The sequence below is a fragment of the Macrotis lagotis genome, chromosome 3 (assembly GCF_037893015.1).
Source record: "Macrotis lagotis isolate mMagLag1 chromosome 3, bilby.v1.9.chrom.fasta, whole genome shotgun sequence".
NCBI classification, from domain to species: domain Eukaryota; kingdom Metazoa; phylum Chordata; class Mammalia; order Peramelemorphia; family Peramelidae; genus Macrotis; species Macrotis lagotis.
In genome coordinates this window covers 171,898,433-171,922,719 of record NC_133660.1, presented here as the reverse complement: position 1 = coordinate 171,922,719, position 24,287 = coordinate 171,898,433, and the positions used below count along the sequence as shown (strand labels likewise).

Genomic DNA, 24,287 nt, shown 5'->3' with positions numbered 1-24,287 from the left:
AGCAATTTGTAATTATGCCCAAAAGGCAACAAAAATGTTCATACCCTTTCATCCAGCAATATCACTACTGGGTCTATACCCTGAAGACATCATGAAAAAAAGTAAAAACATAACTGTTTGTGGTGGCAAAGAATTGGAAATTGAGTGAATGTCCATCAGTTGGGGAATGGTTTAATAAACTGTGGTATATATACATGATGGAACACTATCATTCTATTAGAAACTGGGGGGATGAGAATTTGCATGAACTGAGTGAGATGAGCAGAACCAGAAGAACATTGTACATCCCAACAGCAACATGGGGGTGATGATCAATCTTAATGGACTTGCTCATTCCATCAGTGCAACAATCAAACACAATTATGGTATATCTGCAATGGAGAATTACCATCTATATCCAGAGAAAGAATTGTGGAGTTTGAACAAAGACCAAAAAAAAAGTTATTTTATTATGTAATTTTGCTATCTCATACTTTATTTTTTTTCCCTTAAGGATACGATTTCTTTCTCATGACATTCAACTTAGGTCAATGTATACCACAGAAACAATGTAAAGACTAAAAGACTGCCTTCTGTGGGGGGTGGGGGTGGGGGAGGGAAGTGAGATTAGGGGGGGGAAATTGTAAAATTTAATGTAAATAAATAAATTTTAAAAAGTTTTAAAATAAATCATAATTGTAGCAAAAAAAGAAATGGATGAGTTTTAATCTGTATCTTTGAAGGGAACATTCACTTTAATGAAGTCACAGAACCCCTAAGGCTGATGGATCTAAATTTGTATCTAGGATAGTAACCATAAATCAGGAGCCAAACCTAGTCCATGCAGAGCTCTAGTTGGTTTTTTTAGTCTGGAAAGACTACAGGTAATAGAAATTGTTTGCTTTTTCAGGAAGCAGCAATTAATTAACTCATATAAACTTTACAAGTCTCATACATGTTCCCAAAAAGTTGGTGAAATTTTAGATGAAGATGCAGAATTATGCAGAAACAGGTAATAAATCTCTCATGATACTTGTCTTGGGTGAACTACAAGATTTTTTTTTTTATTTTGGCTATTTTATCATTTAGTAGTTTGGATTTTTTTAAAGTGAATTTGTGGTTGTAGTTGTCCTAGGATGACACTCTCACCAACGTACTCTCTGAAGAACATGAAACATGACTATTGAAGTCGAGAAGCTCAGAGGATGTAAGGTAAAGAGGACTTCTCATATCAATTAAAGAACGTGTAAGCTAAGTTGATTAATTTCTCTTAGCCTTAGTTTTCTTCTCTGTAAAATGGGGATAAAAATTGTACCCAAAGCACAGTGTTGTTGTGATGATCAAAGGAACTAATATATGTAAAACGTTGCAAATTGTAAAGCTCCATAGAAATATTATCTAGGAGTAGTAGTATTTGTAGCAGTATATGACTGGTTAAAAATATCTATAACTTGAGATTTTGGAGGGAGAAGTGTAGGAATATTAAAACTTTCAGGGATTTTGCTACAGCATTCTTACCACATTCTTACCTTCCTTAGCCTTCCTTAGCCTTCTGTAAAGGATTTTAAAAGATTCTCATTTGACTATATTTACTACAGGAAAAAGAGAGACCATAAAAAACAAACAAACAAAAATTAAAAAATAAATATATAAATAAAAGATTATAAGAATGCTTTCTGTGGGGGAGGGCAGTAAGGGGAGGGAGATGAGGCTTGTGGAAAAATTGTAAAAATTGAAACTTTATAAAAATGATAGAAGCAATATTGTATATAATAGGAAAACAAAAATTTATTTAAAAAATATTCTTTGGTTTCTTATGATGTTCTTTGATTCTGTTTGCCCAGTACTAATTTTTAAGAATTTTAATTTTAAGAATTGTTTTCTTAAGTGAACTTTTGTACTTTTTTGTCCATAGTCTATTCTGTTTTATAAGTTGATTTAATATTTGACTTATTTCATTCATAATTTTTTGGTACCACCTTTACCAAGTTGCCAGCTCTTTCTTTCTTCATTTTTTTTCTTTCCCCTATTTTTCTTTTCCTCTCTTTTTTATTTTTAATTTTTTAAAAATCTTTTCAAGGCCTGAGACCAACTAGTATGTTTTGAGATTGTGCATATCAGCAAAAATCTTCTTTTTTTCTGAATTCATGTTTTAGTCTTTGCTTTCACCTTAGTAGCTTTCTATGAATAGTTTCTCTCTCTCTCTCTCTCTCTCTCTCTCTCTCTCTCTCTCTCTCCTACTCACACATTTTCTAGCCATTTTTATTGACTTTATATCAAATTTGGGCTCTACTCCTAGGGTGAAAGAGTCACTGCCTCAAGCTTCAGATTTTTAGTGATGTTGTATTCAGAGACAGTTATGGGAAATTGTAAATTAAAGATCTTCCAAGGTGGTATGTAAACAGAATTATTGTCAATGCTCTTCTGGCCTGTGAGCTGGTCCATGAACAACCACCAAAACTCTTTTCCATTCTGAAACTATGATCAAGGTCCTGATTTTGCTAGTAGTCAACCTATAATTGTGACCCAGAATTTTCATATGTATAATGTAAAAGTGACTTGCATGCAGTGTCATCAAAGAATCTTTGTAATTTCCTTCTGACCAATTGTTAGACTCTTTTACTGTCTGTGGACTTATAGTTTTGGGAGCCACTGCTGCCAATTAATTTTCTCCCAAGACTTTGCTGCTGGCTTTCACCAGGTTATGGAACTTAACTGCATGTTTGCTGGAGATGATCTGCTCTCTCTATTGAGACAGATTTTTAATGGAAACCTTGTAAGTTGTCTTGGGTTGGAAAAAATTGTTTCATCCTATTCCTTATTTTGGATTTTTCAAAAAAATGCAGAACACTCCAGAACTCATTTTGAAGAATTAATTCAATGTATTTTGAAAGGAATTTTAGAGACCTCAGCCAAATTTCTGCCTTTAAATCACCTTCTTTGTTCTAGTCCTTTCCTCTACTTTGCACTCAATGACTTCATTAGCATCCATGAATTCAGTTATCTGATATAAGGAAATGATTCCCAGATCTGTGTAACAGCCAGTAAGCAAATATTTATTAAGAATGAAATACATTCTATTAACTAGAGATCTGGTGATACAATGAAAAGTGAAAAAAGCAGTCTCTACTCTCTGTGAGTTCGAGTCTAAGCCCCTGGCTTTCTCCTGTGATTTAATCTAACATCAGGAATACTCCATTTGACATTTCAAACCAGATGTCTCTTACGCATCTAAAATGCATAGTTCAAAATAGAAAACATTACCTTCTCCCCAATCCACATTACTAATGAGTGAATCACCATTTTTTAAGGTGATAAATGTGTCTAACAATGAAAATTCTGTCATTTTTGAGGGTCCTTCAATGTATCATGAAAACATTATACCATCTTATGATTTAGACATTTCACAAATGTAAATAAGTTTTGGAATTTCTGAACAAGCATAGTTTTTTAGGAAATACCCATCTCACCATATAACAACTCACTGATTTTGTTATGCAAATATGGAACTGCATAGGGGTCACAGAAGCTGTCTTCTTTTTTCAAACTCTTACTCTATCTGGAAAATTCTTTATCAAAGTCATTGCATTAACTACTAAATTAAGGGAGTATTGAATGTGCAGTTACTCTTGAGGCAAATCTCAAATCTGGTGCCATGAATTCTTTTTCCCACAGAAAGGCAAATTCTGGATTCTTACTGAGTAGGAAAGCATTAGGAAACTAAAATTCTCCCTCCTTTATACAAACAATTGGAAATTAGAAATAGTACCTAAAATATACCTCTCAATAGTTTGCAAGTAAATACTCCCCCTCTGCTATTTTCCTCTAGTGCAAGTTGCTTTCACTACTCAGTGATAAAGAATTCCCTTTCTGGGAGAATGTTCAAGGATTGTAAATAGTGAAGCTGCACGAGGTAAGATCTCCAGTTTGTTAAAATTAAAAGTATAAATCTCCACATATGAAGCACAACCTTAGATTATCGTTAGTTACCTGACTGTCCTTGATTATAATATTTATGTAAACTTTCTTAGTGTAATTAAATAATTGGAAGGACAGATGTTTTTGCTACAAGAGTACCCTTGTGATTCTTGAAAACCTTCCTTTGAGGAAAGACTGAAACTTGATCCAAAGGGAGAACATCAAGCTAGAAAGAATAACCACAAAATATAATTTAATTTGATTCAACAAACATGTATAGTTGTTTTCCTTTTTTATTTGAAGAGGACCAATGACATAATGGACTGATGGCTTGACTCACAAGTGAATGAGATTTAAGAGAGACTAAGTTGCACAAAATCACCAGCCTCACTCTCTCTTCCAGAGACACTGAAGTTTAAATGGCAAGACAATTCAGAATGATTGAAAATGACCCAAGTACAGTAGCTGACCTTGGTGTCTTTGTATCTGACCAAATCCTAGGCACTCAGTTGCTTTCATTGCCATTGGAACAAGTTGTTCTCATTCATCCATTTTGCCAGGAGAAGTCTTCATATGCTTGGAGTAGACAATCCCCTAACTCACCACCTGATTTTAGACCTGTCAGATACTCTCAAACTGGTTTAGATCATCTGCCACAGTGTTTTACCCCACTGTAACTGCTAGGAGTGCCACAGCTTCTTGGAAATAAAAGTTAAGAGTTAGGTGAAGGTTGACACCAAAGGTAGATGAGCAACATTGTAAAAGGCTCAGCAAACCCTCACAGGAGAGGTACTTCTCCTCCATACATCCCCAAATTATTCATTAATACCTACTATATCTTAGGCACAAAGGAAAAATAATGATCTCTGCCCTCAGGGATCTTAATTATTCTGGAAATTGAAATAATAAATTCCATTCTATGGAGCAATGCCAGAACTCACAGAAAAAAATTGTAAGCATTATACTGAATTGTAAACAACGTAAAGATAAGTATTGTCTTGCTCTAGTTTATATATCTTAGTGTTTTTGGATTAGCATGCTGTAGCTAAAAATTCCAGTCCAACCCGATATAAGCATTAATTACTTAATATGTATGAGACTCCATTTTATATTCTAGGGAATAAAAGACAAAAAAGAAAACAAAAACCAAACCAAAACAATTATTTTTGCTTAAAGAACATGCAAACTATTGGTAGGTATAAATTATAATCTGGAAAGTATATATGATAATTTAGGAAAGAGAACTAAAAGTTAAGGGGATCAAGAAAGACTTATAGGATCCTGCCCAATAGCTGAACCTTGAAAGAAGCTAAAGTTTAACCCAACAACTATTTGTTAAATGAATTAATTGTTGAATTAATGATAAATGAATAAATGTATATTCATGAAACATCACTAAGAAAGATTGCATATAAAGTTGAGAAAATATTTAATGTGATTTAATTGATCCACAGGGAGATTCATATGTGTAGAGTCACAAGTTAATGGCACAGCATCAGTTAGAATTGAACATGTCTGTTTATGATTTTTAAAAAAAGGATTAAAGCAGAACTGTGATGGTCCTGAGGTGGCACATTAAACCTTATGACTTGCAATTCTGTAATATTCAGCAATATTTCATACTTATATAGAAATAATTTTCAAACATGACAAACAAAATTGTGCATGTGTAACTTATGTATTTCCCTCAGTTCCAAGACCCTTTGCTTTAAAGGTGTATGAAAATTATTCAGAAATCAAAATGACACTTTTGTAGGCAAGAAATACTTTTTATGGTACCTACAAGAGTCAAATTGTATATTCTCTATATTTAATGGAATATTTGTGGCAAAAATATTAATTACACAATATTTGTCTGATCACTCTCTGGTCATATTGTCATTCATGTCTATTATTCCCCTTTTTTGAAAGGCTTGATAGTCCCTGGTCCGCTTGTGATTACATAATAAGGGGGGGAAATAAAGAGTTTCCTACTCATCTTCTTTATACTTTATTAGATGCCTTTCTCTCATCCTTCTCTTTTTTCCTCCTAGAATTTATTTATACTCAGTCCCTTCTACTGATTCTGACTAAAGTGAGTCTCAGGGGAATTTCTTTCTAAGCCCTGAACATAGAGAAAGTGCTTGCTCTGCTCTCATTCCAAGCTATCTTACAGGTAAATTTTCTCTTTTTGTCACTGTTTCCTATATTCTTCAAAATATTCTATTACCAGACAAATCTTGGATGAGACCAGCATAATTTGAATTGAATATATTTAAATCATGCTTGGAATAGCCATGATTCATCTTATAATTGATGAAAACAAATACCATTTCTTAAATGGAAAATATCTGCCCTTAAGTACATCATAGAAGTATATAGAGATAACCAGTATGGAGTGAGAATAAGAGAGACAATAGGAGAAAAGGCAGAAAATTTCATATATTTGTGAAGATTCTATTTTAACATCTTTAAAATTGATACAAATCCTGTGTGTTTCAACTGATTTTTTCATGATCATGGAAGATTGTAAGACTAATGAAGTATGTTTTTCAGTTTCAGTGTCCAAGTATATAATTAATCAAAATTAATTTGTGTAAGACTCCTCTTTATTGGTGGGGATTTATTATTCTGTGTTCCACATCTATAGGAGGAACCATGTTGTTAAGAGCCTGGAAAAATAGGGGGCCTGATCTTCTAAATTCTAGAAGATACTAAAACTTGCAGCTCTTTCATGACCCTATCTATGCGATTTTACTCTAGAGATTGGGGGTGGGGGATTTCCCTTTAGGTAAGAAATGCTTTCTCTTCGTTGAGCTTATGATAGTTAACTGGAATAGTTAGTGGAATAGTTAAGTGGAATAGCTCATTCACTGTGTATCATCTGGTATATAATCTCAGTTGTTTATCTTCTCTGATTTCTAATTGCTTTAGACTTGAATAAATGGACTTATATGCTATTTGCTATGTGTGTTCATTATGGAATAGATTTTTGGTGGAAAGAATTGAGTTAATATATTTATGTATATGTAATATATACATAATATAGATTATACATATATATGTATGTGCAATATATTATATATGTATGTGCAATATATAATATATGTATTGTATGCATGTAATGCATGTAATATATGCCTATATGTAATATATGCATGTATTTGCAATACATACATGTATATGTTTGTACGTATATATATATATAGAGATAGATAGATAGATAGATATAGATATAGATATATTATGTATAGTCTGGGATACTATTTCCCCATTAAGGAATAGAAATCAGGAGCTCAGCTTGAACCTAGAAGTTGTTTCTCTAGACTAACAACATTTTTGGGGGACATATATGTATGATATATAAATGTGTTTGTATAATACGGGTGCATGTATATATAAGCATATATATATTATATGTTAATATTGTGTACTTATATGAAATATGTAAGTATATACTATATATAGATATGTCTAGAGTAAATAATCTTTAGGTTTAAGTGGAGTTCACTACTCCTTAACAGGGAAGTACTGTCCCAAACTATCTATCTATCTATCTATCTATCTATCTATCTATCTATCTATCTATATATATATACATATATATATATGTATATATATATATCCAACTTTGACTCCCTTTATGCCAAATATGAATTCTACAATGGACACATTTAGCAGATAGTACTTTATAAAATCAATTTATCAAAATTATTAACAACCACAAATCAGAACAGTAACATAGTTGAGGTTAGGTCTCTCACTGCATCTGGAGACACCTCCAATCATCCTGATCTCTCTCTCTATCTTGCCACTGAACTCAGATGGCTTTGGAGGAGAGAATGAGGCCAGTGACTTTGCCACCTCCTTCATTTATATTCAATTCTCTTGCATGTCATGGTATTACTTTCCTAATGTCATAGACCTCTTCAAGAATGAAGAATAAAACAACAACAACATATCAGACATTACACAGAGTGAATAGGTTTTAATTGGAAATGTAAAATTTCAAGATCAGCTGGGAGAAATATAGATTTATCAGTATTAAGAGACTATCTACCTATTGGTCTATCTGTCTTTCTGTCTATAAACATGGCCTTTCTCTTTGAAGAGACAAGACTGCCATATTCTATTTCCCCTCCTAGAAATAGTCTCCCTTTAAGAGGATTGGTTGGAGGATATAAATATAATGTTTTCCTATAGGCAGGAATATACTTGGACCTTCTCTAACTGACTTGCTAAAGCCAGTTATTAAATTTCCAGTGTTATAATTTACAGCTCAGAATTCTGCAGTCAATAGAAATCAGAGCTTAATTTATTTTTGTTAATTGTATAGACATTAAAGATGCTTAATTATTCAGATTATACTTAAAAGCATATTTTTTGTGAACCCAGTTTCTATTCATTTACCAGCCTACCCCTCTATTACTCTGTAAACATTTCTTTAGCTGACAGGTAGCTTAGTAGAAGGCTTAGGGAGTTAAGTTTAAAAAAAAACTGGAGTCCTAATGCTAGGAAACTAATGCTAACAATAATTGGAATTCATATGGAACTTTAAGGTTTATAAAGTGCTTCACATTTATTATTTCATTTCAGACTCACCATACTCAGGTTTATTAACCATGTCGAGATATTCACGTGGATGCCATATATTACATGGGCAAACCACACACATATCATTCTCTCTGTCCCTTCATCCCTTTTTCTGTCTTTCAACTATTCTATTATGCATTTTTTTTGCCTTTTACAAATGGTTTCTTATCACAAAGTGTCCTCTCATGACATATATTTCTATTTCTTTTCTTCATTTTTTTTAGGTTTTTTTCAAGGCAAATGGGGTTAAGTGGCTTGCCTAAGACCACACAGATAGGTAATTATTAAGTGTCTGAGACTGGATTTGAACCCAGGTACTCCTGACTCTAAGGCTGGTGCTTTATCCACTACGACACCTAGCCCCCTGATTTCTATTTCTTTTGAAAGTTGAAATTTTATTGGCAATTTTTTCCCTGCTTGTTAAAAGGACTCACCCTGCCCCCAACGTGGCTCCTTTGATTTTTGAAAGTTAAAATTAATATCCATAGAATGCCAACTCTTGCTTGTGCCCCAACTCTTCTAATTCTTCAAGTCTACATAGAAGCATAATTATGATAATTTCACTTAACTCTGACTCACATCCAGGGCCATCTCCAGTTGTCAGTTGACTTCTTTCATATCTGTCCAATGGACCCAGATGACTATGGAGGAGAAAGGGGGACTAGTGACCTAGCTCATGACCCCCTCACTCAAATCCAATTCATGTGCTTATCAAGGCAGCTCTTCCTTGTGGTCATAGTCTTCTTTGAGAATAAAAGACAAACATCATCATCATCATCATCATCATACAAAAGCAGGTACTTGGAGATCCTTCCTTATAAAAAGGAGAAGAAATAGGAAAGAAAAGTAAGACTAAAATGATAATAAGGCTGAAAAGTCCAATTCCAAATTTCTTTGCAAACCAGTACAAAATCTCCAAAATAAGGTCATCAGCAAAAGAAATGTGTATTTGCATCATGAATTATTTTGAAAGTGTACACAACTTCATGTGCTTAGATGAGATATTCCTTTCAAGTGAAAGCTCCTGTTCTTTACTCTTTGTCCCTCTGACCAATTACAGTAGCAATAAATAAACATGGATTCCTGGATAGCTCTGTTGTATGACCTGAGACTTTATTTACTGCTGCCTCTGTGGAATCATTCCAGTCTCATAATCCTCTTTCTTCATGTTATTGAGCCCCAACTCCTCATTCTAGTCAAATGAGCATTGATAGCACTCTTCCTTCACCTCTGTGTCATCCTCCAGAGAAAATATATTCTTTAAGGAGCCCTGTCCTTTTGGATCATCCAGAATGAAGTGAGCATTCATTTTGTCCTCTGTAATCTGCTGCAACTTCTGGCTAGATTTCTCTAACATATTTAGGCAGTCAGGGTTGGAACCATCACCTGGTATAAAGTGGTTCCTGATCAGAACAGAGAAGTCCCTACAAAGTGACAAATTTGTCTATGAGGGTACCTATGCCCAAATCAAATTTTCATACTGCATTCTGTAGATTTTAGTATATCCCTGTTCATGTCTGAGAGATCTGTAATATGAAGAGTTATCCTGGGGCCCAAGGACTCCATGACTCCTCCTGACTTTATTTCATCAGCCTGATGACCACAGTTTTCACATTTGGTTGCTATGATGAAAACCACTTTATAGTAGAGAATTTGGATTTATTTCATGTTGATGGTGGCCGGAGCATTGCACTCTGGGTACTTTGTGTTGAACTCTATCACTTATAGAATTCTTTCACAGGTTTAGTGGACTTCTCTTCATGCTGTTCACTCTTAAAACCCAGCATGTGTTCCTATTAGGGAATTCTAATGTAGTTCCTTGAGAGAGCATCAATGATAAAAGTGAATGGCTAGTCCATCCACTCCAGCTACTTTGTCTAAGCAATAAATTAATCAGTTTTCCTTTTTAGTTTATTTTATTTTTAATTTTTCCTCAGCTACATGCAAAAGAAAGTTTCAGCATTTACTTCTAAAATCTTGAGTTACTGCTGAATAACAGATAATTTTGTGACCCTTAAGGGGAGGATACTATGTTATGCCCAAATCATGTGATTCACTTATCCATCTACCTGACATTGCTTCAAGTATATTCTTTCCCCAGAGCCCTTGCAATTTCACTGGTTTTTATTATTAATGATTAACCCATATTTGTGGATCAAGGACATGCTGAGTATTGATGGACATAGTCCTACATTGAAGTAATTCAGCTACTTCATGCTTTCATGAAAATTGAAAAGAAAGCACTAAGAAGATCAATTTTTCAGTGTCCAGAATTGGAAGTGACCTAGAAATGGTCAGGAGATATTTTTTTTTCACATTTCATTTTCTTGAAAATCCAAAGAAGATTATTTTTATTCCTCCATGATATCCTATTATAAAAAGGTGACTAGTGATAAGGCAACCCTTTCTTTAAGTAGAATCATTAAATGAAATTAAGTTAAATTAAAAGCTATTTCTAAATTATTTAGGATTAGAGTCTGAAAAGGGCCTGACACATGTACAGAGCATCTCTAATCCTAATCAATATTTGGAATAGGCTAGTAGCTTACCACCTGGTTAATAGCTGCTTTTTTATTTTATTTTTTAATTATTTTTAAAAATGTGTTTAATTTGTTAATTTGTTTAATTGATATTTATTTTTTCCAAATACATATTATGAAAAGTTTTCAAAATTCATTCATATTCATTCATATGCCTATGTATATATTTTTAATTCTGTGTATATTTTTAAATTTCAAAATTTCCTTCCACACCCCCTTTCCCAATCCCCCCTTCAGCAGTGAACAGTCTGTTTAATATTGTACATACACATTCGTGTTAACCATTTTTACAAATCAGTTGTTTTCAGCATGAGCAATTAGGATAAAGGGGAAGAAATACACATAAGGTATATTTTTTAAAAAGTGTATGTCGTATTCATCAGATTCTGAAGGATTTTTGTTTTGTTTTGTTTTTCTTCCTCTGGATGGATACAACATTGTCCTTAGCTAGTCTGCTAGGGTTGTCCTGGCTCTCTGAACTGCTGAGAGTAGCTGCATCCATCAAGGTTGATGATCTCACAATGTTGTTGTCAATGTGAACTTTGTTCTCTTGGTTTTGCTCCCTCCACTCAACGTCAGATCCTATATGTTCCATTCTTTTCTAGAGTCTGATCATTTATGGTTTCTTACAGAACAATAGTATTCCATTATATTCATATGCTATAACTTGTTTAATCATTTCCCAATTGATAGGCATCTGCTTAATTTCCAATTCCTTGCCACCTCAAAAAGGGTTACTATTAATATTTTGGAACATGTGGGATTTTCCCCATTTTTTTATGATTTCTTCTAGATATAGGCTAGAATTGATGTATGAACAGTATTATTGCTCTTTGGGTAAGTTCAATATTGCTCACCAGAATTGCTGGATCACATCACTATTCCACAATCAATACATAAATGTCCCAATCCTACCACAAGCTCTCCCACATTGATCATTTCCTCTTTTTTGTCATCTTAGCCAATCTGATAGGTTTGAAGTGACACCTTCTAGTGGTTTTAATGTGCAATTCTCTAATCAATAATGATTTGGTTCAGTTTTTCACATGATTACACATATCTTTAATTTCTTCATTTGAAAATTGTCTATTCATATATCCTTTGACCACTTATCATTTGGGAAATGACTTGCAACTTTATAAATTTGATGCAGTTCCCTATATTTTAGAAATGTGTGCTCTATCAAAACTCCTACTTTGTTTCCCAGTTTTCTGCTTTCCTTCTAATTTTGGCAGCATTGATTTTATTAGTGCAAAACCTTTTTAATTTAATATATTCAAAATCAATCATTTTGCCGTTTATAATGAACTCTTTTTTTGGTCATAAATTTGTCCTTTTTCTATGGATCAGATAGAGTATTTATTGGGCTATTAACAGTTGCCTTTTTGGCTGTCATTACAGAATTAGAACCAGTTTTACAAAATTTATGCATATTTATACATCCCAAATCTCTCAGGATACTTTCATTGCATGTCAACAAAATTGTCTTGGAAACTAGCTCTTCAGTCTCTTCCATATGGGGAGAATTATCATTTCTTTATACTTGTTCCATTTCCTTATTGGAATATGATCATAGACTTTCTGTTGGAAATGTATTTAGAGACCATCAATTTAAATTCTATTTGTTTATTGAAGAGAATATAAAGACCCAGAGTAGTTATTTAACTTGCCCATAATCATATAGAGAATATATGTCAAAAATAGTCAAAATATTGATATAGATCCTCTCACTTCAAAGATAAAACAATTTGAACTGAACTTAAATCTTCTATTTTGTATTCTTATATTTTTTCTTTCACCAAAGAGGAAAATTTCTATTTTACCCACTGATTCTTAAATTTAGAGCAGTTTTCTTTGATAATTTGATGCTGATTTTTTCCTTGATAAGAAGATGACTAGGATTTTTTTAGTCATGATTTTCAGGTGGTCCAATAATTTTTAAATTATCTCCTCTATTTCTATTTTACAGGTCAGTTGTTTTCCTAATGAGATATTTCATATTTCTTCAAGTTTTTCATTCTTTTAGATTTACTGTATTGTCTATTGGTTTCTTCCAAAGTCATCAGCTTTCCTCTGCTCTATTTTATATTTTAAGGAATTATTTTCTTCAGTGATCATTAGTTTCTTATTTTCTATTTGGTCAATTCTGCTTTTTAAGACATTTTTCTCCTTATTGGCGTACTGTAGCTCTTTTTTTAATTTTATCCAGTCAAGTTTTTAAGATGTTATTTTCTTAAGTATTTCTTGTGTCTCCTTCATTAAAATGATTGGTTTTTCATGATTTTCTCACTTCACTTTCATTTCTTTTCCCAATTTTTCTCTACCTTCTTTTCTGATTTTCAAATTCCTTTTTGAACTCTTCCATGGCCTGAGACCAATTTGTATTTTTCTTAGAGGTTTTGGATGCAGAGGTTTTTACTTTATTATCTTCTTCTATGTATTTTGAGCTTCCTTATCACAAAAGTAACTGTCTATGGTCAGATTTTTTTATTTCCTATATGAGTAAATTGTTGTTAAGGCAGAGCTCTGATTCCAGGGTAGAGAGTTCACTGCCAAAGTATTTTTGAATTTTTTTGCAGGTGTTTTTATAGATATTCCTAGAAACCTGCACATTTTCAATCTTCTATGGTCATATGATCTAAGAAGAGGTTTTTACTACTCTCTTGGCTTGTGCTCTGGTTTGTGGGTGACCACAAGCTCTCCTTTCTTTTTCCTAGAACTGTAATAAACAGCCCTGCCCTGCTGGGGCAGTAAATTCTGTTGTGATTCTGCTCCTCTTCCTGGGATTGGGCCCCAGTCTGTGACAAAGATCAGAGTATGGGCAAATCAACAGAATCTTGCCTCAATTATAGCAAAGGGACCTCTGTAATCTCCTTCTAACCCCTTTACCAACTATTGACCAAGATCTCTGAAAGCAGTTGCCTCTGATGATTCCAGAGCTCCTGGGGTCAGCACTGGACTGGGATCTGAAATGGACTCTCATCAGAGTGGTACAGACTTTTCCTGTTGACCTCCCAAGTTGTCCTTGGCAGTTCTGGGCTGAGGTTTGTAAACTAATAACAATGGCACTACTGTGTGTTCCAGGATTGCTGGGGACAGTTTGCTCCAGCAGCTGCACTGCTCTCCTTTCTCACCCTCGTTCAACATACCCTTCCCTCTGATCTTCCAATATGTCTTGGCAAGAAAAATTGCTTTACTTAGCCTTAATGGGTTTCCTGACAGTCCAGAATTTCTTTAAGCCATTTGGAATTGTTTGGGGGAGAACTGAGGACAGTTCTTGTCTTTACTCTGCTTGTTCCAGCATCATGGATTCCTTTCTCATCTCTGTCTCTTTGAATTCCTAATTTCCTGTGAGAACTTAATTCAAATGTCCCTTTCTGATGAAGTCTTTCCTGGTCTTCCACAAAATTACCTAGATTAATTTTGTCTCTCTTTGACTTTATTTATTTGTAAAAACCAAATATATTGAAACATAAACTGCTTTCTTTCCATTATCCCAAGTAGGTCAGTCCTTTTCTAACTTTTTCTAAAGCTGTTTTACATAGTCATTGTAGTTCTTTTTCTGAATTTAAAAAGAATTCCATTCCCTCTTAATTTGCATATTTAAAATTTTCCACAAAAGAAATAGAACTTTGAAGCTATTTTACAAAGGCATATCACTAAAATAATCTATATCTAAACTGGAAATAGAATTTGGAATGTCCTTGTTGGGTGGTCAAGTATAAAGTTAATCATGTTTATTTACTAAATACAAGATAAGTGTGACAGGACATTTCAGAAATAGAAGAAAATAAATTTAATTCTCTGTTTTATATCTGCATTATATTCTGCTTAAGTGTATCTTTATGAGTTCAGGTCTAATTTAAGTTGGAATTTTTGTCAGCTAAACAGAAGCTACAGGGGTTAATGAGAATAACAATGAAATGCAGATCAAATTATTGCTCAGAAAAGTTTAAAGGGAGATTAGATGAACCTTCATTTAGAAAATGTTATCTGCATCTTAAAAGAAAACTGTTTTAGAGATTATCATATTTCTTATGTTTTTGCCACTTCACTTATTAATGATGACTCTTTTTGGAACTTGACCAGTTTGGTTCCTTTCCTTTGGCTCTATTATAACTAATTAAATTGATTCTTTTAATGACCAGGGAACAATGAGACTTTATCTGAACCTTATTCTGGCCAATAAAGGTGAAGTAACTGTTAGAACTGATGAGAACTTTGAAGTGACTATCCCATTTTATGCCTAAGCATTTTGGGAAAGTGTCCTCTGAAATTTGGCTTTTGTGTTTTTTTTTTTTCATTTTTCTGATCCTTTAATTTTTTAAAAACTATCTATAGCAATAAATGGTACCACAGTCTTAGCTAATTTCTGGAGAAGCAACTTGTGATAATTGTACAAATGCAAACCCCATCTGCAAACAAGAGGCCACTCACAAATCTGTTATTGCTTAGACTAATGTGCAATTCCTGCCTTGAATCCTTTATACCTAGCAATTTCATGGATAAAAACAATAATAACAACCATATTACACTTATGTTGTTCCATACATTTATAAAGGTTTTTGCTTCTCCCCATTCCATGAGATGGAGGTAATATTATTATGATTATTACCAGTATGTTTTGAATGAAGAGCTGGAGATTCAGAGGGATAAATTGTTCAGAGTCACATGTCTAGACTAGTGAACATAAGAAGTGAGACCTGACTCCATGTTTCTCAATTCCAAGTTCATTGTTTGTTCTACTATACACTACAGAATGGGGTTTCTTGAAGTCTTGAGCTTCTGAAGCTCAAGCCAAAATTAGAAATGATTGTAGGAGTATAAAAATAATTGATTAAGAGGGATCAGGAAGATAATTGTGTATATATTCCTTCATTTTATAGATGAAGAAATGAACTCAATAATCTAAATAACTTACCCAATATTACAGAAAGAGCTTTCCTTAAGAAAACTTTGATGTTCGTTTTTTGATGTTATTGTTGTCCTTTAACTGAGACATGTCATTTTCATCTATATACAGTATAAACACATGCACATGTGCACATGCCTTTGTGTGTTTATGTTTGTGTGTTTTTAAGAATTGCATAAACATTTTTATATTGATACTTATTCTGCCTAAATTTTAGAACAAGAAAAATGACAAGATTCAAAAAGCACTTATTGGGAGTATGACCTACTTCTGTCATTTTATGAAATAATCAGACATTGTTCTAGAGAATGCACTAAACTCCATATTAACTTTGACCCCAAAATATCACTATTAGATATATAACCTAAGGAGGTTAAGGACAAAGAAAAACACCCTGTTTATGCAAGTATATTTTTAGCTGAATTTTTTTTTTTTTACTAGCAAAGTACAGATTTCAGGTCCAGGATTTAGTGCTCAAATTGCAATTTATTAATATAAAGAAATATTAATAGAAATCTAAATTTGGATCATGTACAGCAATTTAGATCAATGAATAGCACAGAAACTATAAGACTGCCTTCTGTGTGGGGAGGAGGGAGGGAAGCAAGATTAGAGGGGAAAAATTGTAAAATCAAAAATTAAAATTAAAAAATAATAATCTAAGAAGGAAGTGAGGTGGTCCAGGTAGTAGAGCACAGCACCTCAAGGCTTGAAGACCTAACTTGAAATTTTGCCTCAGACTCTTAGTGTATAAAGTCAGTCAGTGAATATATCTTAGTATCAGTTTCCTCAATTTAAAGAAGAAAGGATTGGATTTGAAGAATTCTAAGATCTTTTTTAACTCTAAATGTAAAAACAAGAAATACAAAGTTTTCATGCATACCAGAAAGAACTTTTCACATATAATGCAGAGTCAAATGAGCAATACAAGAAGAATAATTTCATCCAATGACCACATTAATTTATTAAAATTTTTTTTAGGTTTTTTTTTTTTTTTTTTGCAAGACAAATGGGGTTAAGTGGCTTGCCCAAAGCCACACAGCTAGGTAATTATTAAGTGTCTGAGACCAGATTTGAACCCAGGTACTCCTGACTCCAGGGTGGGTGCTTTATCCACTGTGCCACCTAGCCACCCCTATTTAAATTTTTAAAAATTTTATTTAAGACAATGGAGTTAAGAGTGACTTGCCTAAAGTCACACAACTAGGAAATTATTAAGTGTCTGAGGTCGGACCTGAACTCAGGTCCTCCTGACTCCAGGGCTGGTGCTCTATTCAATTCACCTGATCACATTAATTTAAAAGATAACAATGTAAGAAATTGAAAATGTGATCACTGTAATGCTGAATCTTAACTTCAATTAACTATTGCTAAAGCCTATCTTTTATTCTCAGTAGAAAGATGGGAGATGCAGGTGTGGAATGAGGGATACACTTGCAGAGCCAGTCAATGTTTTTATTGGGCAATTTTTTAGATGGAGGATCACATTAGCATTCAATAGAAGGATTCATTGACAAATGATAGTAATGTAAAACAATAGGACAGTAATTATAATTGTGTGTGTGTGTGTGTGTGTGTGTGTATGAATGTGTGTCCGTATATGAACTGTGATTTCTCTGGTATATGGAAATCTATAATGAGGAAATGTTATCTACTTATGCATATTAGTCTGCTATGCTCTGCTCTGCACTTTCTTACAGAATTTACCTCAGGGTCTTGAGAATTAAGTTACTTGTTCAGAGTAAAATACATGGTATTTTTCACAAGAAAGAGATGAACTCTAACCTTACTCCTCCTACTCTATTGCTCCACTGATCTACCTCTTAAATAAATGCACATATAAATATATGATTCTTCCTTAACCCAGACATTTTTGTTTTCTAGAGTCATATGGGTCCATAGTGGTAGCATATGACATTGTTTGTCTAGAGTTAACTACGTCTGTTTAGCATCAGTTCATTTTATATTTACACTGGTATGGCTTAAATGGAGGAAACCAACATTTGTAGATGTACAATGACACATATAGAGCATCCTTCTATCCACACCACATACCAAATTTATCTTTATAACTACCCCATGAAGTAGATTTATTCAATATTCTATTAGAAAGAGATGAAGATGCAACCAGAATGTTGGAATCAGTGGAAAGTAGTATATCTGACCTGAGAATATTATAGGAGGTGAATTGGAGGGTAAGACAGAGAGAATGACTGGATGTGAAAGAGGGGGGCGGTTGATGGAGGAGGAGAATATTGTGAAGTGCTTAAAGCTGGCCCTGAATGAAAACCCTTCTATACAGCTCCATGTCATACTCTGATATTCATATTATGAATTATAGGCCTTTTCTGAATGGGACCAGCTTGTAAATCATTTTATTACTACTGCTGCAATCTCACAGCTTCTATCACTGAACCCCAGAGTTGGTGATGGTTTATCTTTGCCCTTTACAGAATATTGTTAATGGGGTCAGTTCTTCATGCCAGCCAGTAGTTTTTACCTTTTCAAAGTGTGTCAATCTATCCAAGTTTTATGCTCATGAATGGCTGCACAATTTATAGCTATCTTTTCCTCTCATATTATTCTGCTTTCAAGCAAGCTAAAAAGAAATGAAATGAGCCAAGAATATTCTACAATTAGAAAGGAAACTATATTAGGTTCTAATATTTGCAAAAACAAATAAAGTTGTTGAAGACTTATTTAAATAAAATTGCATTCACTCAAAATCTAAAATTTTAAGTCATTACTTTATTGCAGAAGGATAACTGATTTTATATAAGAGAGATATCATTTGCCCAACTAAGTAAAGGAATTGCCAAAATTAAATGTAGGAATATGTCATTTAAAAATATTCTGGGTGACTTTTATGTGAGGTCATAATTGTCATGACAGTTATAGAATTTTAAATGCCCCTTCCCCCAATTCCCTGTCCATTAACTTTGTTCACATAGTATAATACAGTGGATACAATGCTGATTTGGTAGCTAGAAGGACTTGTGTTCAAGTTTCATCTCAGACAACGTTTGTATGGCCATAGATAAGCCAATTAAATTCTTTAATCCCTAGACAAACCCGAGGCAACACATACATACATACACATATATGTACACATGTATTTATACACAAACAAATACATGTGTACACAAACACACACACACACACTTATATAACACACCAAATTAAATATATAGCTTTCAGCTTCTTTTGGTGTAAGGTGGTTTCACATCATTAAAATCATAGATATTATACATAGTCCTATGTTGTTTAACCCATTGATATACCAATCAATCTAAAAGCATTTTTTAAGTATATACTTACATTCTACTGCTGATAAGGCAAACATAAGAAGTAAAATTTAATATACATTTATCCTAATAAAATGAGTGCTTCTCATTCATGAATTCTGGAAAAAATAAGTGAAAACTGAATTCAAGCAAACTGTAAGTTTCCTAGGAATAAAGAAACAAATATCTATGGCTTTTAAGATTACATAAAACTGGGGGAGTTAGGTGGCCAAGTGGATAGAGCACTGGCCCTGGAGTCAGGAGTATCTGAGTTCAAATCTGGTGTCAGACACTTAATAATTACCTAGCTATGTGGCCTTGGGCAAGCCACGTTACCCCATTGCCTTGCAAAAAAAAAACAAAAAACAAAAAATGATTATATAAAACCACATTTCATAGGTTCCAAACCTGAGATTTAAAGACTGCTAACAAAACAAGGTGACAAAGTAAAGGCAAGAATTCACATGAATTCTATCAGCATTCCCTGCTAAATAATTTACAAATAATTCTTCAAATCAAATTTTCGATCACTAAAGTCAACAAAAGGACAAATTGAAGCAATTTTTTAACCCAAGAAAATAATAGGAAAGTACTTTCACACTATCGTGATGATTGACTCCAGAGTAAAATATAAGCAACACCATGGCATCATCAGCAACAGGTCTTGGAAATGGCAACAAAAGTGATTACTGCCAGCTTTGGTGGTTCACAGCATATGGACCCTAAAGGGATCAGACAACTGGTCAGAGAGAAATTATAGGAGACATATTGCTGATCCTGGGTTCAAGACTCTATTTCATTGTCCATAAACAGTTCAGCATCATAGTTTTAGGGGGAAGAAAAACATAAATGATTGAGGATACTGGAGTAAAGGATTCTTGGTCACAATTTGCACAGAGAAGACCAAGAAACAAACTCAGTAGACAATGAAGTCAAAACAGCTACAAGTAAATAATCAAAGAAAATGTGATTTGGACATAAGCCAAAAAGGAATTCCTGGAAGAGCTCAAAAAATTTAAAAATAAAATAAGATAGCTAGAGAAAAAATTGGGAAAAGAAATGTGAGTGATAAAAGAAAATTACAAAAAGCAAGTGCAGATGAATAAAAAGACAAAAAATAGAGAAGAAAACAATACCTTAAAACCCAGAACTGATCAAATGGAAAAAAGGTACAAAAATTCACTAAAGAAAATGCACCTTAAAAGGCAGAAATGGCCAAATAGAAACAAAAAAACTCACTGAAGAAAACAATTATTTAAAATTTAGAATTGAGGAAGTGGAAGTTAATGAAATCCTGAGACAATAAATAAACATAGTCAAAAGATTTTTTTAAATAATTGAAGAAAATGTGAACTACGTCATGGGAAAAACAACTGACCTAGAAAATAGATTGAAGAAAATAAATTGAAGAATTAATGTATTTCCCGAAAGCCCTGCTGAAAAGACAAAAAAAAAAAACCTAGATTTAATATTTGAAGAATTTAATCAAGAAAAACTGCCCCAATATTTTAGAGCTAGGGGGTAATTAGAAATTTACAAAATTCACTGATCACATCCTTAAACAAATTATAAAATGAAACCTTAAATGAACAATATGGCTAAATTTTAGTGTTGCCAGAACACAGATAATATTATGAAAAACCAAAAAAAAAATAAGATAAAAAAGTAATGCAAAAAAGCAAAGCAAAACAAAAAAGCACACAAACAAAAAGCCAAAGAAGACAGCCTAGTTGCCTCAAATTTCAAACTGTATGACAAATGGTAATCATCAAAAAAAAATCTGGCAAAGACTAAGAAATAAAATTTTTTAAACACACAGTACACAGTTGTAAATTGCCATGGCAATCTAGAATTGGATAAACTCGAAGATCCAAGATTTTGGGACAAGAACTCAATATCTGATTAAAATTGCTTGATAAACTAGAGAGTGATTTTACATAATTGGGTATAAGCTAACATCTCACACCATATACTGAGGCAAAATAAAATGAGTATATGACTTAGAGTAATATCAGAGGCAAACTAGGATACCATGGAAATACATCAAATCTATAAATCAGATAATAATTTATTGCCAAATAAGAGAATGAGAGAGTTATAGGAAATTAAAATGTATAATTTTGATTACATAAAATTAACAACTTTTGACTAAATAAAACAATTGCACCCAAAATTAGAAGGAAAGCATTAAATAAGAAAAAAATTCACAAATTTATCTAATGAAAATCTCATTTCTCAAATATATAGAAAACTGAGACAAATTCTTATGAATATTAGTCACTTGGTAATTGGTAAATTGTCAAAGGATGTGAACAATCAATATTTAAAGAAAGAAAATAAAGATGTCCATAAGCATAGGAAAAATGCTCTAATAATTGTTGATGAGAGAAATGGGAATTAAAACATTCCAAGGCATAAGATCCAACTTTATCAGATCAGCTAAAATGACAGAAATGAGAATTGCTGCAAGAGATGTAGAGAAATAATGTGAAGTAAGGGAGTTGTGAATTTTTCTAAACATTCTGGACAACAATTTTGATATCTGTCCAAAAATGCTTAAAATGTGCATACACTTTAATGGAGTAATACTACTATTAAGTGCCATAGAGATTAAAAGAAAAGAAAAGGAAAGAAAAGGAATAAAAGGACTTATTTGATTCCAAATATTTATAGTTACTCTTTATTTTTTATTAATTTAAATTAATTTGTTTCTTAATTCAATTATATGCAAAGAAAATTTTCAACATTTGTCTTTTTTGAGGACTTCCAGCCAAGATGGTGGAGAGAAAACAGGCAGAGTTCTAAAATCTCCTGATCTTTCCATATATATATATATATCTATATATCTATATATCTATATATCTATATATCTATATCTATATCTATATCTATATCTATATCTATATCTATATCTATATCTATATCTATATATATATATATATATGTATGATATGAAACAAACCTTTTAACAGAAATCTGATCCACAAAACCCAGAAAGAAAAACCAGGAGAAAGAACATCTACCTCAGGATCTGTCTTCAACAGTCCTGGGTGAGTCCTGGAGCAGAGGGCAGATCAGATGTGGATCAGCCTTATTAGTGGTGGGGTTGGAACCCTGTGAGCCTGAGGGCCAGAAAGCCTGACCTATTTGACCAGCAGCAGGGCTAGAGCCTGGTTGGTCACAGGGGCTTGAGTCAACTAGGGAGTAAAGGCATTGGTGTTGGCACTGACCATATGGAGCTTGCCCACAGGGCTGGGGGGAGACTTCCAATGCATCATCCCTGGTCTCCTCTGACCCTGAGGAACTCCGCATTCATGCTTCCATTTCGACTGAAGCCTCTTCCCAGGACAAATACAGTTACATACAGACCTTCTGCCCCAAGCACAAGTGTGTGAGCAGGAGAACCAGTTTAGCTGACAATATGGAGAGTGATGACCTCATCCCAGGGTATAGCCCACCATTGATTTAAGACAAAAATGTTTAACAGCTTCAATCATTCCTTCCAAGCCAAAGAAGCAGGCCTCAATCAAGGTTACAGACACTCCAGAGAAAGCAATCAACACCCCCTACTGGACAGCTGGAGAATTTACACTCAGTGAGCAAAACCTCTAGCACCCTTACTGGTGAACTGGAGATATTACACTCAGTGAGTAAAGCCTCTAGGAATCCCCACATCAAAACTCTGTGAACCAGCCTCTCATCAACTCAAGGTCTTAGTAAAATGAAGAAAGGTCAGCTTGAAAGGTAGGTCCAAAGAAAAATTCTTGAAAGGAAAAGACCCTAACTCAGAGAGACCTAGAACCTCTGAGGAGAATATGATCTGGTCTCCAGCACAAAAAGACTTCCTTGAAGAAATAAGGAAGGAGTTTAAAGATCAATTGGAAAGTTTTGTGGAAAAAAACCCAAGTGAAGATTAACACCTTGCAACAAGAAAAAAATCATTAGAAAATACAATTGGACAAATACAAAATGTGAATAATTCCCTCAGATGCTGAACTGGACAAATAAAAAAAGAGAATAATTCTCTCAGAACCTCAATTGTACAAATGAAAAAAGGAAATAATTCTCTCTCAATTGGCTTTCCAAATGGAAAGCTCTTTCAAAAATAGAATTGACCAATTGGAAAAGGAATTGAAAAAGGTAAATGAAGGAAACTGCTCTCTAAAAAGAAAGAATCAAGTCTGTGGAAAGTAATGGCTTCATGAGATGGCCAGAGCCTGTTAAAGAAAACCAAAAAATAAAAAAATAGAAGAAAGTGTAAAATACCTCATCAGCAAAACCACTGACCTTGAGAATAGATCAAGAAGGGACAACCTGAGAAAAATTGGCCTTCCTGAAAACATTGAGGAGAAAACAAAAAAAAAAAAAAGACTGGACTTTATATTACAGGATCTAGTGATGAAAATTTGCCCTGATATCATGGAACCAGAGGGTAAAATAGTTATTGAAAGAATATATCGATTCCCTCTGGAAAGAGATCCTAAAATGAAAACACCAAGGAATGTTGCAGCTAAATTCCAGAATTATCAGATAAAAGAGAAAACCCTGCAAGCAGACAGAAACAATGTAAATACCAAGGATCCCAGTAAAGATTACACAGGACCTGGATGTATCAACATTAAAGGATCAAAAGGCCTGGAACGAGATATTCTGAAGAGCAAGGGACCTTGGAATGCAACCAAGAATGCACTATCTAGAAAAGCTGAGCCCTCCTTTTTAAGAGAAAAGATGGACATTTAATGAAATGAAAGAATTCCAAAAAATCCTGATGAAAATACCAGACCTAAATAGAAAATTTAGGTTCAGGAGACATATGAAAAGGTAAAAAAAGCTGGGTAAAGAAAAAAAATATGCTGTCCAATAAGGTGAAACTGGCTATATTCCAGCATGGGAAAAAAGATTCTCATAACCCTTGAGAATTTTAACTCTAAAAGAGAAAATATACCTAGCCAGAATTGATGGAAACTCATGACTTATCCATGAGACTGCTATTCAATAGGATGAAACTGGCTATATCCCTATTTGGGAGAAAGACTCTAATAAATCTCAAGAATTGTAACTCTATTAGATAGAATATACTTA

The 24,287-nt window shown here is 33.4% G+C and overlaps 1 pseudogene; it reads right to left on the bottom strand.

Moving 5' to 3' along the window:
• Window positions 1-9,586: 9,586 nt before the first annotated feature.
• Window positions 9,587-10,355, bottom strand: LOC141519253 (zinc finger protein ZPR1 pseudogene; annotated as a pseudogene).
• Window positions 10,356-24,287: the final 13,932 nt, after the last annotated feature.